Below are 17,314 nucleotides of genomic sequence, written 5' to 3'. Positions count from 1 at the left end.
CTCTGAGTACATGGCTGGTTCCTCTGGCAACTAGCCACCACTCCCCCCATATATTGGGATTATCTTGTGAGTTTCTAAAAATCACCTCATTAACATAAACTCATGTGTGGCTGAAATACTGTCTTTCACCTTTATGGCTCTGGAACTGTTCTGGAGCTTTTTCAGGAACCAAGCAACAAAAGGCCAGATATTTTAACAAAAGATACTTTATTGCTGTAGTCATTTAGGAAATTAAAAGGGCTGTAGGAACTGTAAGCCATGAACTGTACCTTTTTTTCTAACTCCACATTCCGTGATGTCATACTGGTAGACTGAAATCTACCACAAGGGGACTATTTACAGTATGAAAATACAGTCTAGGCCGGGCGCGGTGGCTCAAGCCTGTAATCCCAGCACTTTGGGAGGCCGAGATGGGCGGATCACGAGGTCAGGAGATAAAGACGATCCTGGCTAACACGGTGAAACCCTGTCTCTACTAAAAAATACAAAAAACTAGCCAGGCGAGGTGGCGGGTGCCTGTAGTCCCAGCTACTCAGGAGACTGAGGCAGGAGAATGGCGTAAACCCGGGAGGCGGAGCTTGCAGTGAGCTGAGATCCGGCCACTGCACTCCAGCCTGGGGGACAGAGTGAGACTCCGTCTCAAAAAAAAAAAAAAAAAGAAAGAAAATACAGTCTACACCGCTAAAGGATGGAGATCCATTCTGAGAAATGGGTTCTTAGGCAATTTCCTAAGAAGCTTGTTGTGCAAACATCACAGAGTGTACTTACACAAACCTAGATGGTGTAGCCTACTACACACCCACACTCACTCAGACTAGGACAACCTAGACCTACCAGTTAACTTCTTGTGCACATCTGTGGGATGTGGGAGGAATCTGGAGTACCCAGAGAAAACCCATGGAGACATGGGGAGACTAGTCAGAGTGCATTAGGACCCACCCTAACGAACTCATTTTAACTTAATTAACTCTGTAAAAATCCTATCTCCAAATACAGTCACATTCTGAGATACTGGGAGTTAGGACTTCAACATGCAAAATTTGGGGCAGCCAAAATTCAACCAGTAACAAGAGGTTACTTTGATTCTTCTGTCCTCATTCATCCCACCAAGGAAGTAAGGGATATTTCCATTATCATACTATGTATTAAATTATCATTACATTACATATATAATGTTTTCTTTATCTAATTTTTACCTTATATATACCACATTTTTGTTTATGGGCCATCATGACCAAAATTTCACAAAAAAAAGGAAAAAAAAAGTAAGCATCAAATCCATATTCCCTCTGAATTGTAAGTGATTATAATTCAGCTGCTTCCCACATGGGCAACTCAACGTCCAGTATTTCACAGGTGGGTGCAGCAGAGATGTATTTAACTAATGAAGACTGGGTATTCTCTAGGGTAACACCAAGGAGATTGTCTAGTATATGACACTGTAGCCTACAACCAGGTTTTCTAATATTCTTATGTTACTGAATCTACTTTTAACTGCTCCTAAAGTGCTGGCATTCAGGACAGACAAAAAAATAGTCCATACTTACATTCCACAGGTAGCTCACCTTGCCCTTGGAATCGAAGAATGACTTGGGGAAGAAGTGAGTGGGGAGGAGGAGGTGTAGAAGCGTGACCATTCTGACTATACGTTCTTGCACAGACTTAGTTTCTATCCTTGGCAAACTATTTAATATTCCAAATGGCAACAGATGGGACCCAGCTGAAATCTCTCTTGGAGTAGATCAGACTAAGGATCTTCATCATTCAACTGATTCCTGAATATGGAAGAAGAATGTCATCTACTTCAATTTGACTTCTGACCCCACCACTGTATCTTTAAAAAAATGAGAGCTCTATTGAAATATAGTCATAAGCTATATAATTCACCTACATAAAATGTAAAAATCAGTAACTTTTAGTATATTCATAGACATGTGTAATCACCGCCATGGTCAATTTTAGACATTTTTATCACGTCAAGAAGAAACCCCATAACCTTTAGCTATCCCCTTCCTCACCTCCCATTCCTTCAACACAAAGCGGATAGTAATCTACTTTCTGTATTTATGGGCCTGCTTATTCTAGAAATAAGCAGTTTTTATTTTCTATATTTTATTATGCTCCAACATATTAGGGTTGGGGAGCTAGCTGTAGTTGGCTGGGGAGAGCCCCTCCTACAGCTAGCTAATTCTTTTTTTTTTTTTTTTTTTTTTTTTTGAGACGGAGTCTTGCTCTGTCGCCCAGGCTGGAGTGCAGTGGCCGGATCTCAGCTCACTGCAAGCTCCGCCTCCCAGGTTTACGCCATTCTCCTGCCTCAGCCTCCCGAGTAGCTGGGACTACAGGCGCCCGCCACCTCGCCCGGCTAGTTTTTTGTATTTTTTAGTAGAGACGGGGTTTCACAGTGTTAGCCAGGATGGTCTTGATCTCCTGACCTCGTGATCCGCCCGTCTCGGCCTCCCAAAGTGCTGGGATTACAGGCTTGAGCCACCGCGCCCGGCCTGGCTAGCTAATTCTTAAAGGCAGTAAACAACTTGTCCATAAACATACCCTTTATATGCAACCAACCAACCCAAAGCCCATAACCCCAATTACCATCTTCATCTAACTCTCATACACCAACCATTATTTCCCCTGCCCTAAACCAACCTGAGGACCAGACAACTAGAGACTACCCCCATAGCCCAGAGCCTGGCGACATTATTCGAACTAGACAATCCTAAATTGCTGCCCCCTGCCTGGTTTTGCCTTTTCTAGAGAAAACATGATAAAGGCTCTGGGTCTAGGCTTTTTCCCTTCTGCCTAGGCACTCATTCTGCCTCCTGACCAAATCTTGAGACATCTCCATGTGGCTCTGTATGGTGTGGCATGCTCCCTTCTGCTGGGAAATGGAAGTAATAAACTCTTCATGCAAAGGCAGTTGTCTCCATGTCTGTCACCTTACCATACCTGATTTTTAAAAATCCAGGGTACGTTTTAAAATGCCTCTCCTCACATGGAAGCTGTCTTAGCCAAAAATAAACCAAAAAACATAAGCTTAACATTTGATGCTACATAAAATAGGATTATGCTTTAGCAACACTATATTAAGAAGATGTAAAATGGAGACATTTAGAAAAGCTTTTCTCATGTGTTATAAACTGTGTCCCCACAAATTCTTATGCTGAAAGCCTAACACCCTGCACCTCAGAATGTGACCTTATTTGGTTGTTGCAGATATAGTTATATCAAAATGAGGTCATTAGGGTAGACTCTAATCTAATCTAACTGGTATCCTTATAAAACGGGGAAACTTCTCAAAATATTTCATGTACCCCCTAAATATATATACCTACTATGTATCCACAAAAATTAAAAATAAGAAAATTGTAAAAATTAAAAGGAAAAATTTTAAAGGTGAAATTTGCACACAGACATGCATGGGGGAAAATGACAGGAAGAGACCACAGATTTCTGCTATTTAAGCCACCCAGTCTGTGGTACTTTATTATAGCAGTTGTAGCAAACCTATCCATCATAGGGTAAAAAAGTTACCAAGTTTGAGCCATATTTTATAGCCAAAAAAAGGAAAAAGCTTTATGTAACTAACTTTGTCTTGTTAGAATGTACAATTGCAACTAAAAAAGTTCATTTTCAAGAGTATCATTTTTTGTTAGGTGTGTTTTTAAAAGCATATGAATTTATTTATTTTATTATACTTTAAGTTCTGGGTTACATGTGCAGAACGTGCAGTTTTGTTACACAGGTATACACGTGCCATGGTGGTTTGCTGCACCCACCAACCCGCCACCTACATTAGGTATTTCTCCTAATGTTATCCCTCCCCTACCCCCAACCCCCACAAACCCCAGTGTGTGATGCTCCCCTCCCTGTGTCTATGTGTTCTCATTGTTCAACTCCCACTTATAAGTGAGAACATGCGGTGTTTGGTTTTCTGATCTTGTGACAGTTTGCTGACAATGATGGTTTCCAGCTTTGTCCATGTCCCTGCAAAGGACATGAACTCAAGCATATGAATTTGAAATGATTATTTCCTACAGTACTTAGATTGTACAGTAGGCAAATGTTACGGGCTACTCAGACCTAAAATAAAATTACAATATATAAATCCCTGCTGGTGTTCCATCCAAATGATATTAATTTTTTTTTTTTTTTTTTTGAGACGGAGTCTCGCTCTGTCGCCCAGGCTGTAGTGCTGTGGCCGGTTCTCAGCTCACTGCAAGCTCCACCTCCCGGGTTTATGCCATTCTCCTGCCTCAGCCTCCGAGTAGCTGGGACTACAGGCGCCCGCCACCTCGCCCAGCTAGTTTTTTGTATTTTTTAGTAGAGACGGGGTTTCACCGTGTTAGCCAGGATGGTCTCGATCTCCTGACCTCGTGATCCGCCTATCTCGGCCTCCCAAAGTGCTGGGATTACAGGCTTGAGCCACCACGCCCGGCCTAATATTTTACATAGTGGGAGATCAACTAAGTTTAAAATGCTCCAATATAATTGGAAAGAAAAATATACAGAAATGGATCCTAAGGAAATAATTACAGATGAGGGTCAAAATCAGCTGAAAAATGGATCAGGATGGCATTGGTTATAATAGACAAAATTAAGGCAAAAAAACCTACGTGATAGTAAGAGTTAAATAAGTTGTGTTATTTTTACAATAAGATATATTATATGATCCAAAAAATAAATAATACACTGATATGGTTTATCTGTGTCCTCACCAAATCTCATGTGGAATTGTAGTTGCCAACGTCGGAGGTGGGACCTGGTGGAAGGTGACAGGATCATGGCGGCGGTTTCTCATGAATGGTTTAGCGCCGTCCCCTTGGTACTGTCTTTAGGATAGTGAGTTTGTTCTTGTGAGATCTAGTCGTTTAAAAGCATGTGGCGCCTCCCCCACCCCCACCTTTCTCTTGCTCCTGCTCCTGCCATGTGAGACTCCTTGCTCCCCCTTTGCCTTCCTCCCCATCGGAAATTTCCTGAGGTATCCCCAAAAGCAGAAGCCACTATGCTTCCTATACAGCCTGTAAACTGTGAGCCAATTAAACCTCTTTTCTTTATAAATTCCCCAGTCTCAGGTATTTCTTTGTAGCAATGTAAGAACAGACTAATACACACACCATACAAAATACATAGAAAATAGGAAGAGTAAAATGACACCATTTACAATAACAGAGATGAAAATATCTGGTAATATACTCAACAGGACCTTTATGAAAACTTTGAAAACCCTACCAATGGAGTTAAAAGACCTGAATGAATGGAAACACACATTGTATTCTTAGATAAGGGATTCAATATCATGAGTATAATAATGGCAAAACCCTAATAAAATGAACAAGTACATATTCAAAGTGGTAAAATCCGAATAAGATCTGCAGTCAAGTCATCGGTACTGCACCAATATCAATCTCTTGGTTTGATATTATATTACTGTCATGTAGAATGTTACCACTGGGGAAAGCTGGGTGAAAGGTACTATTTTTGCAACTTCCTGTGAGTTTACAATGATCTCGCAATGAAAAGTTAATTAGCCTTAGGGAGGGAATTGGGTCAAGGTGGCAGTACTTCTTACCATTTACTCTTCTGAAAGCTTTTTTTTTTTATCCACAATGCAGATATATTCTATTTAAAAGAGCATATTTTCTTCATCTAATGGCTTCAACCCTCCTACATACCACTTTTTTCCTAAAACTTTCCTGGTTATTTTTTTCTCAAATTGATTCTATCCTGCCTAACAATATGCCTTTTTTTGTTCTCTGTATATAGAAAAAGACCCCAGCATTCCACAGATGTGGCCACAATACCATCTTGGAATAGGACCTCATTACTCCATGGAATCTTAATTCCTCATAGCAAATTTCCTGTCCCCATTGACCAGACCTCATCCTTTAAGAACAAAATCATCTTCTAGAATATACTGCAAGCCAGAGCTCACAGATATTCAGAGTAGGCTAGAGCTATCTGGGGCATGGTACCTCATGACAAGGCATCAATCCCTCATCGTCTTATGTGCTTCTCAAGGATAGCTCCCTTTTTCTCTACAGACGGTACATTTCGGAGCCACCAGAGTTATTCACAGAATCGTAGGCACAATGCTTATGGTGAATACATACATGATGGTTACGTGGAGAACATCGACAGAGGGCACTGGGCTACTTCAGCCGTCCCTTTGGTCTTTCATTTGCCAGAAAGGGAGAAATAAGGACTAAGACCCTAACAGGGTCTCTATGAGACAGCAAGGTGCTGAAGGAAAAGACTGAAAATCACAGAAGAAGGAAATGCCAACTTACTTCGAACATGACTTTAAAGTTTAAAAGTGATTTTTGTCAAGGTGCCATGTCTCATGCCTGTAATCCCAACACTTTGGAAGACCAAGGTGGGAGGATTGCTTGAGCCTAGGAGTTTGAGATCAGCCTGGGCCACACAGTGAGAACTTGTCTTTACAAAAAATTAGCCATGTGTAGTCCCATGCTAATTGGGAGGCTGAGGCAGGAGTAGTGCTGCAGTGAGCTGATTGCTCATTTTTTCCTCCTGATCCCTCTTTTTGAAGAGAAATTGTCCTGGGAAGGCAAAGTTAGGGAGAAAGAAAGGAGTTGTAAAATGCCAAGTCTCTCCTGCAGTTCCCAAGATCAGCTCAGAAACCCTCCCTTCCCCTGCTCTCCTCCTTTCCCTCATGTCCCAAACACAAACACGTTATCATAATAAGATTCCAGATACTTGGGGACGGGAATGGTGGCTCACGCTTGTAATCCCAGCACTTTGGGAGGCCGAGGCGGGCAGATCACGAGGTCAAGAGATCGAGACCACCCTGGCCAACATGATGAAACCCTGTCTCTACTGAAAATACAAAAAAATTAGCTGGGCGAGGTGGCGGGAGCCTGTAGTCCCAGCTACTTGGGAGGCTGAGGCAGGAGAATGGCGTGAACCCGGGAGGTGAAGGTTGCCGTGAGCCAAGATCGCGCCACTGCACTCCAGCCTGGGCGACAGAGCGAGACTCCGTCTCAAAAAAAAAAAAATAATAATAATAGATAAATAAATAAAAAAAACACTGGTGTCTCTCTCTCCCCCCCACACACACATATACCACTCAACCACAAAAACTGGCTAGGGTTAGAAACCTTATCAGGATAGTATTTTAGACTTTATAGGTCACAAGATTTCTGCTGCAAGTACTGAACCCTGCCATTGTGCAAAAGCAGTCATAGAATAGACGTAAATATACACAAGCATACATATTCAAAATCAGTGGTTCCCCACAGAGATGTACACACCGCAAAAACTGGGCTCTAGAGTCAATAGTAAACAGTTCAGGCTTTGTGGGGTCACACAGTACCTGTTGCCACCTACTCAACTCTGCGCTTGCGCAAAAGTGGATGCAGAAGCTAAACAGATGTCCAGAACATACACACATATTCAAAATCAGTGCCCCCCCGCCACGTACAAAACCACAAAAATCGGCTCGGAGACACACGTCTAAGAAAACACAAAGGTTCGTCCTCACACATGTTCAGGGTAACACAATGTAGGTCTCACCTACACAAACGCGCGATCAAAACCCGGGACCCGCACGCCCAGATGACCGGGACGAGGCCATACTTCACATCTTCTCTCACAGACTCACAATTACGCAACGGTCACCTCACACGACTTTATGGCGGACACTCCCGGACCTTCCGCTGCCCGCCCCTCCTCGCTGCTTCTCCCAGCCCGGGTGAGCCTCATGGACCCTGCCTCATCCCCGACGCAGTCAGTCTCACCACTAGCCCGCCGGCTGCGCAGGCGCAACACCGCAAGGACGCGCAGCAGGCCGCGCAAGGGCCTTTGGGAAATGTAGTCCGGGCGCCACGCAAAGGACTGTGGGCCTCTTCGCAAAACGTGCAGGTGAGTCCTCACCGTCGGCCGAAAGAAACATCCCTGTGCTACTCTCCCGGGTCAGTTCATCTCCGACCCGGACAGAACAGAACCAGCGCAGCCCAAGCTTTCTTCACCTCACGTTCTGGGTGGGACCTTCCACAGCCTCGCTGCACCCCGGTGGCTTCTGGATGTTGCAGGAGGACTGCGTAGTGCGCACGCGCGGGTGGGGGCGTCCGCGTCCGCGGGTGAGGCCGGCTCCAAACCTCGTGAATGTGGGGGCGAAGGATGGTGGCGGGCGGGGGGCAATAAGCCCTCACACGGGAACGTGTGAGTGTGGGAGCGGGCAAGGCGGCGAACTGGGGAGGTTGCGTTTGGTTAAAGAGCTCGAGGAAGGGCCTCAGTGTCCACACGTGATCTCCTGAGAGGATGAAAAGCAGGGCCAAGCGCCCGTCTCCTAGGAGCCGGGTGCGCGTGCCAGCCCCCGGAGTGTGCGCAGGCGCGGGGCCTCGAGCGTCCGCCCCCAGGACTGCACCGACTGTGCGAACGCGCTTGAGCGTGTGGCGTTGAGGGGGCGGGGCCTCAGGCCGGGGCCGGTGGCTCTGTCCCCGAGAGGCGAGTGAGCGCGCGCCGCGTGGCCTTGTTTGGGGGCGGGGCCCCGCGCCTGCCTGCGTGGTGCGTGTGTGAAGGGGGGTGCGGCGCGCGGTCCCGGGGTCCCGGAGGGGATTTCGCAGGCGCTGGGTCCCTGCGCGGCTGTCACGGTGGTCGCCGCTGGGGTCGGAGTCTGGGAAGACCGAGGTGAGGGGGCTGGCGAGAGTGGGTGTGTCTCTTTGAGGGCGTGGGCGGCGCGCCCGCCACTGCGTGGACGTTCCTGCCCGGACGCGCGTGGGTGTGCGCGTCCGCGATGGCGTGGGCGTCTGCGCGGGTGCTTGCGGGGGACGTGGGCTCGAGCCTGCATGGGTTCTAGGCCCGCGACTGCGTGGGGTTTGCGCCTTTTCGCTGCTGTGGCTCTCGGGGTTTGTGCGCCCGCGTGTGAGGCGCGCCATGTGCGCCTGTGTGTGAGGGAGCTATATCGGGCCCGCGGATGTGTATCGCTGCGTGACCCACTCGAAGGAAACAATGGAGCCAGTGGGAAGCCTGGAGTGGGTGTGTGACGCTGGCTGTGAAGATTTGTGTTGCTGGAGTGTGTGCGTGTGTGTCAGTGTCAAGCTGATGTGGGCGTTTATTGTAGCCTTGGGTTACTGTGTGATTTGCCTGGGCGTCTGTGTGCCACTTAGCATCAGTGGCTTTGCGGTTGTGAGTGTGTGACTGTGCCCTTCTGGTGTATATTGCACTGTAACCATGGAAATGGAGGCCCGCAGGGGGAGAATTCTGAGCAGCTCTGAGGTGTGATGGGCTGCCCTGGAAATCTGTGCAACTGTTTAATTGTGCATGACTTTCCTCCTTGGTACAGTAGCATATTAATAGCACCTGCCTGGGTGTTATTGGGAAGATTAAATGGGATGACGTAGCTGAAACACCCTGACGTGTGACAGACCTTGTCACACACTAATCACCGTGTTTAGGTGTTGGTTTTGGTGCTGGTGGTCGTTTTTCTTTGACCCTAGACAGAGGCAGAGATAGTGGTGAATGCTGGAGGAGTTTGCATCTCTGAACTTGGGACTGGGCGATCTTTGTCCACATACCAGGGCATCTGACCACCTCCATTTGAGCAGTGGTGCACTGCCCCCGCCAACCACCTGCGTCGTCTGTTTTCTGCATGTGTGCATTTGAGTGGAGGACAGAGCCCTCCACTGACGCTGCGTATGGTTGTGTCCCCTTCCTACCAGGGTAGCTTGGAAACTTAAGAGTATGGACTGTGGCGCCCCACTGTCTGGTGTTGACTCCTGGTTTCACCACTGGCTAGCTGTGTGACTGGAAGAGCTTAGTTAAGTCCACCACCCCTCGGTTTCTCCTGTAGAACAGTAGTCATAACAGAACCAACTTCAGGCTTATGGTGAGCATAAGTAGAACTTGGCACAAGGAAGTGCCACATAAATGGTCGTTTTATTAGTAGCATAATAACCACAGGCATCCCACACTTGGAGAATAAAATCCATAGGTAGAAAAGCAAAAGGATGAGGCCTAGAGTAAAGGTTTCAGGTTCAGAGGTAAAATAACTTGGACGTCTAGATCAGGGCTTAGGTTCAGAATTGTGTAGTCAGAGTCCTGGGAGGGCAGCAGTAGGGTGGAGGAGGTGGGGTCAGGAACAAAGGCTCTTCCTGATGGAGATGTCCCTAGGGAGCCCATGGGGAACTCATGGGGTCAAGAACAGAACTTTGAAGTGTCAGGGACTAAGGGATGTTCTCATATAGCACATGGATCTGGAAATGTTTCTGTCCAGACCAGTGTTTCACAGCCTTGTCACTGTGACATTTGGGGCCAGATAGTTTTTTGTTGGGAGATGGGAGGGGGTGCTATTCTATGTATTATAGGATGTTGTGCAGCAACCCTGGGCTCTATTTACCAGGCCAGTAGCACACCGCACCTCCCTTCAGATTGTGACAAGCGAAAAAAAAAAATGTCTCCAGACACTGTCAGGTGTCCCCTGCAGGGGCAAAATCACTCTGATTGAGAGGACGGTGATGCAAAAGCATGGACAGACCCAAGAGACGATGAGAGGGAGAAGAGTAAAGGAGCTGGGGAAGGCAGGGAGGGAGGAGATGGTAAAGGGATAGTGTTCTGAGATGAGAAGAAAGGTGTCCATGGCCTGCAGCCCGGGTAAGCTCCGAGATGCATTCATTCGTTCAGCCAGTGAGTGCCTGCCACGGATTGGGCACTGTGCTAGTCTCTCAACAAAACAGGCAAGGTTTTTACTCAGCCGGAGCTTGCATTTAGTGGGAGAGACAAAAATAAAGTCTGTAATAGGTGCTGATAGGTATTTTGAAAAGGAAAGCAGGGTAAAAGGATTACAGGGCGTTGTTAGGTGTTCTTTTCAGAGTCAACATCCAGGTCTCCCGTGGGCATCTTGGTCAACTTCAGAGCCAGGAATGGCCATCAGCAGTGACCCTTTGGAATCCCTTGATTAGGGAAAGAGTTTGACTTTGATCTTACCAAAGACTTTTGTCTTCACTGAGGTCTGGACTTCAGCAGAAACAGGTCAGATCTCTAGCTCTGTCCTTGAGACTCTGAGACCCAAACGTCATTCGAAATGATGGCTTCACGTTACTGTCACCTTGGAATGCTTTATTTAAAAAAAAAGGCAGGTCAGACTCAATCCCCAGAGATTTTGATTTAATTGGTCTGGCATAGTGAACTGCCATCAGCTGTCACTATTTATTAGAAAGCTCCCAAGAGACTAATGTACGCACAGAGTTGAGAGCTACAGCTCTGAGTGCCTGCAGCCCAGGCTCCTTTGGGGCCTCTGGGAATGAGATAAATTGATTTGGAGGAGTCAGGGGGAGGATGCAAGTGTCCTCTCCTTGGATATCTTATCAAAAACAGCCCTCAGAGCTGCACTTTCCTGCAGTAGGGATATTCCTAGCCTCATCCTGCAAGTGAGGAAACCTAATCTGTTCCCACACAAAGTGGGGAAATGGCAGGCTAGACATGCATATGCATAGCCTGTGTTCTCCCTGTAACAGCTGTGCTGCGGTCTTTGGTGAAATTGCCTACATACGTTCCTGGCCTCTGGGACTGGCAGGTTCAGGCCAGGAGTGATCTTTGAATATTTGACAGCGGGTACAGCAAAAGCTGACTGGCCCAAAGGAGGCAGTGAGGCTGTGGCAGTGCATTTAATGCCTGGTTTTCAGTATATCAGGACCCTCCCCCAATTCAATACCCAGCACAGCCCCCCAGGCTCAAAGGGGTGCCAGGGCAGGAGGAGAAGGCCCCTCAGTTATTTGCCTCAGAGGGGAGCCACTGTTCAGTAGCTCTTTGAAGCATGTTCCAGCTGTCCTCACCTCAGGAGGACGTAGCTTTGTGCCTTTCAAAACCCTTTCTCATCTATCATCAGGGACTCAGAACATGAGCCAGGTTTACAGCCCTGCCTTGATGTGCTATGTGCGACCCAGCCTTGTTTTATTTCGTTTGTTGTTTTGAAGATGTAATTATACGTTCAGTGACACAGAAACAAAGCATAGAGAGGAAAAAGCGGGTTTTGGATTTTTCCAAATCCAAAATATGTTATATATGTGGATTCCCACACATATAACCTGGTTCCTTTCTTCAGGGACAGTCACTGCTACAAACTTTTTGTTTATCTCTCCAGCGCCTTTTCAAAGTCATGTATTTGTATACTGTATTTTGGTTTTTCTAAATGGCTTTTCTATATTTTTCCCCTTATACCATTTTATCTTGGAGGTTTTTCAGCCTTGGCACAGTTGATGTTTTGAGCCAGATCCTTCTCTGCCCTGGAGGGCCGTCCTGTGCATTGCGGGAGGGTGAGCAGCATCCTTGACCACCACTCACTGGATGCCAGGGGCACCTCACCTCCCAGATGTGACAACCAAAAACAGCCTCAGACATTGCAATTTTCTCATGGGGGGCAAAATTACCCCCAATTAGGAATCACTACTATGGTTATACTTTGTTCCTTGTAATATGTGGCGTCTCATTATATGCATGTAATATTCACTTAACCATTTTCCTATTGATGGGCTGTTAGGTTGTTTCCAGTCTCCTGATGGTGGTAGTAATAATAAAATTCTTAGCATTGACCCTGCTTCCTGGCACTCCTCTAAATGTGTTACATATTTTGACTCATTTAATCTTCACCACAACCCTGTGAAGTCATTACTGTGTTTTGTCTCATCTTACAGATGAGGAAGCTTAGCCCCGGAGAGGACACGTAGAGTGTCTAAGTCCACACAGATAGCGGATGGCAGAGTTAAATACTGAACCTAGACAGCCTGCTGCAGGCCCACACCCTTACCCAAGGAAATGTACTGCCTCTTTCTATAAACTCTGCCATGGTGAATACCCTTGTGTGTCTCTCATTATGCACATGTGCAAAGACGTCTGAAGACATGTACAGGAAATAAGGTTGCTGGATTAACGAGTACAACAGGGATAAAGAATGTGTATCTTCAGTCTTAAAGACATTGCCAAGTTGCCCTCCATTGAGGTTACACCAATTTCTCTCCTCCAGCACTAGATAAGAATTCTAATCTCAGCCTTTTTAGTGGGTCTTAGTCTTTGTTGGTCTCTTGGATGCGTGGTATGTGGTTGACCCTTGAACAGTGCAGGAGTTAGTGGTACCAACCCCCTGTACTGTAGAAAATCCACATATAGTTTTGACTCCCCAAAGACTTAAGTACTGATAGTCTAATGGTCACTTTACTGGTACCTAAGCAATAACCTAAACAGTCGGTTAACACATATTTTGTGTGTTACATGTATTACATACCCTATTCTTACAATAAGATAGAAGAAAATGTTATTAAGAAAATCATAAGGAAAATATATTTACTGTTCATTAAGTAGGGGTGCTTTTCATAGTCATGGCCTTCAAGTTGAGTAAGCTGAGGAGGAAGAGGAGGGGCTGGTCTTACTGTCTCACAGGTGGAAGAGGTGGAGGAGCTGGAAGGGGAGGCAGGAGAGGTAGGCACACTCAGTGTAACTTCCATTGAAAAACATCTGCATATAATTGGACCCTCACAATTCAAACTAACATGGCTCAAGGGTCCACTGTATTGTGAGTTGAAGAGGAAAAGGAAGGCAAGCAGTGACCATGTCCCAGTTACCGAAGATATCACATGTAAATATCCTAACAGCACAGGTGAGGTAGGTTTTCTTTACCCCATTGTATAGATGAGCAAACAGGCTTTGTGTAACTTTTTCACAGCCAGTAATTGGCAGAGGCAAGCTTTGAATCCAGGATTATCTAATATCAAACTGCTGTTCTTTCTTCCCCAGTAGTGCCGAGTTCCTTGAAGAAAATTGTTTTATGGACAGTTTATGAGTCTGTTTTCACGCTGCTGATAAAGACATACCGGACTCACGGTTCTACGTGGCTGGGGAGGCCTCACAATCCTGACGGAAGGTGAAAGGCATGTCTTACGTGGCCGCAGGGAGAATGAGAGAAGGAGAGCCAAGCGAGAGGGGTTTCCCTTACAGAACCCAGAACCCTCAGATCACATGAGACTTACTGCCATGAGAAGAGCCAAGCGGAAAGGGTTTCCTGTACAGAACCCAGAACCATCACATCACATGAGACTTACTCACTGCCATGACAACAGCATGGGGGAAACTGCCCCTATGATTCAATTATCTCCCACCGGGTCCCTCCCACAACACGTGGGAATTATGGGAGCCATAATTCAAGATGAGATTTGAGTGGGGACCCAGCCAGACCATATCAGACAAGAATCATGCTTCTCAAATTTGGGGTGCGTGACTGAGTGCAAACACCTGTGAAAACTGCAGGATGAATGCATTACAACTTTCTGGAACAAGTCATTTTACCTGAGTAATTGGACAGGGAAAGCCAAGTGATCTGCTTATCTGGTAAATCATTTAAAACATGATTTTTACATTAACACAAACCCGGATTTATTCTGAAGTAGTATGCACAAATGAACATGTTTCAAAACAAGAAGTCAAAAGAGTTTTCTGTTATGGGCAGCTGCTTTGGGATATACCGCAAACCATAGAAATAGGCATCAGCCCTCCTCTACTCTTCAGGGATATCTGCCCAAAGTTTGAGAATTCCCAGGCAAAGAATAGGGCTTTGTTCTCGAAGGCTGTGCAGCAGTGGTGTGCTGGAGCTGGCTCACCCAAGCCACTCAGCCCCATGCCAAGTGACGTCAGTTCAGTAACTTACAACCTGCTGTGCTGGGAGTGTGTATTAGTCCGTTCTCACACTGCTAATAAATACCTGAGACTGGTAATTTATAAAGAAAAGTTTAGGCCGGGCGCGGTGGCTCAAGCCTGTAATCCCAGCACTTTGGGAGGCCGAGACCATCCTGGCTAACATGGTGAAACCCCGTCTCTACTAAAAAATACAAAAAACTAGCCGGGCGAGGTGGCGGGCGCCTGTAGTCCCAGCTACTCGGGAGGCTGAGGCAGGAGAATGGCGTAAACCCGGGAGGCAGAGCTTGCAGTAAACTGAGATCTGGCCACTGCACTCCAGCTTGGGCGGCAGAGCGAGACTCCTGTCTCAAAAAAAGAAAAGAAAAGAAAAGAAAAGTTTAATTGGCCCACGGTTCTGCAAGTTGTACAGGAAACAGCAGCTTCCAGGGAGGCGTCAAGAAACTTTTACTCATGGCAGAAGGCAAAGTGGGAGGAGGTGTCTTACATGGTGGGAGCAGGAGAAAGAGGCGGGGGTGGAGGGGATGCGACACACTTCTAAACAACTAGATCTCGTGAGAACTCACTCATGAGACCAGCACCAAAGGGATGGTGCTCAACCATTCACGAAGGATCCACCCCCATGATCCAGTCACCTCCCACCGGGCCCCACCTCCAACACTGGGGATTACAATTGAACATGAGATTTGGGTGGGGACACAGATCCAAATGGTATCAGAGGATTTACTCCGTGGAAGTTAGTAAACACTATAAATCACCCCTGCAGCAAGCTGCTTGTTAAAACATTCCTCAGCACATCACTGTCCTAGGGTCTAACACAGCCCAGAATTCAGGTGTCCAGGATTCAGGGCAGGCCCCTTGGTCCCCATGTCTGTACGAAGGAAGCCTCGCTCAGAAAAGTCAGAATCGAAGGCCAGTCTGCTCAGTTCGTCACCGAGCCCTCGCTCCTCAGTCTTAACATGATATGCTCAAATTTTCCCCAACTGTTGTGGCTGCTCTACTATGACAAGAAACATGTGGGGATGTTTTCAGGAAGTGTTTCACCACACTGATGCCTCCTGTACCCTGCCAGGGTGGATAGTGGACTTCTGCCCTATGTGAGGACTGCAGTGTGTGCAGCTTGTGGATAGGGCCTCAAATCCAGGCTCCATCAGCTAAAGCTCTGTGACAACAGGCAGGTCATCGTCCCTCTCTCGTCCCCGCGATGGAAAATAGGAACCCTGGGTGGTTGGTTTGCCATTAAAGGTTAAAGGAGATGGTATAATGCATATAAAGGATCCAGCACAGCTTTTATTCTCATCGTTAACGGCAGAGGTGATGTCGCTGCACAGGCATAGGGTACATTCAACACACACACCTGAGCATGTGCATAGAGCACGTGGGCAAAGGACGGTCAATGTGACTTTTTACCAAACTCACATCCCACAGAACTGGCCCCACCTGGCACTTGTAACCTCAATAGCAATGATGGTAAATACAGGTTACCTTAACAGAGCACTGACTGATATGATCTCATCTCATCCTCCAACAGCCCTTTGTCCTCCCTTTGCAGATGTAAAGAGGGGAGGTAAAGACCCAGCAAGGTTCAGTAACTTGCTCGGGATCACACAGCTACACACATGAGAACATTGGCCAACTCATTGTCTGGTGGAGGACAAGAGGTGAAGCCAGAAGGCAGATGTGCTCACAATGGAACGTGTTTCCCCTGTGAAAAGGTGGCACCTGATACATGTGAGGGATAGCCCTACCCTGGTTTAGTGGGTGAGGGAAGGCTGCTTGAAAAAGTGCTGGTAAAGAAAGTTAATATTTATTACAGAGCCATTCAGTCATTCCGTTAGCAAACACTTAAGCCCTTTCCGTGTGCTGGATGCTGGTCTAAGGCACTTGGAATAGAGACGCCCGTCCTCAGGACAGTTGACGGTAAGCACTAGACATAATAAGCAAATTCTGCAGCGAGTTACACCATGACAAGAGCTACTGAAAAAAGAAATATCTGAACCAGCTGTGAAGGGTAGGTGGGGGCAGCTTGCGTTATTAAATAGAATGGTTAGTGAGGCTTGCTGAGAAGGTGAGGTTTGAGCAGACTGAAGGAAGTGAGGTGGGGCTGTGGCAGCCCCTTCAGGGACTAGCAGGGAGCACTGACATGGGGGTGGGGGTGTAGGACCCGAATGTGATTCTTCATTCTTACAACTCCCTCCAGAAGTAGGTTCTGAGTTGTCCCCAGTTGAGAGGTGAGGAAACTGCGGCACAGAGAGGTCCAGTGGCTTGCCTAGGGTAACACAGCTGATAGGAACACTTGCCACGCTCAGGTGATCTGACCCCAGAGTGATGTGTTTACCACCACTGGGGGGGCGCCTGGCCCTTCCCTCTGGCTAAAACAAGGCAGGACCCTGAGCTTCCTCAGCATGAGGGAGCTCTGGATGCGTGTGCGAGCGTGCAAGAGGGAGGCAGGCAGAGCTGGTGTTTCGGGGCTCCTTTCTGCCTCTTGGAGTGGCCTCACAGGCTGACTTCAGCGATCACCAGCCTACCTCTTCATCTCACCCTAGCCCTGTGATTCCCCTGAATTACCCATGTTTTCAGCACCCGGTCACTGACAAAGCCAAAGAAGCCCATTTATTGGGCATGAGGACTGGAAGGAAATGGTGGAAGGGTCACTGTTCGTTTTCTCTTGCTGCTG

General features: G+C 47.0%; 1 protein-coding gene and 1 pseudogene across 3 annotated transcripts in view; one reads left to right on the top strand and one right to left on the bottom strand.

Moving 5' to 3' along the window:
- Positions 1-7,986: 7,986 nt before the first annotated feature.
- LOC104680965 lies at positions 7,987-10,630 on the bottom strand (annotated as a pseudogene).
- ZNF667 (zinc finger protein 667) overlaps positions 8,518-17,314 on the top strand; it is a 37,450-nt gene continuing 28,653 nt past the window's right edge. Inside the window, exons 1-2 of one of the 3 annotated variants that reach the window (XM_030942763.1) lie at positions 8,527-8,646; positions 13,744-14,334. The gene's annotated coding sequence lies outside the window, so the exon portion shown is untranslated. Of the gene's footprint in view, positions 8,647-13,743; positions 14,335-17,314 lie in introns of all 3 variants that reach the window. The other 2 variants (XM_010387038.2, XM_030942766.1) reach the window with 2 other exon arrangements.

Source organism: Rhinopithecus roxellana, chromosome 12 (genome assembly GCF_007565055.1).
Source record: "Rhinopithecus roxellana isolate Shanxi Qingling chromosome 12, ASM756505v1, whole genome shotgun sequence".
Taxonomy (NCBI): Eukaryota; Metazoa; Chordata; class Mammalia; order Primates; family Cercopithecidae; genus Rhinopithecus; species Rhinopithecus roxellana.
Note: the sequence above shows the minus strand (reverse complement) of the source record. Positions and strands in the feature narration are given on the sequence as shown.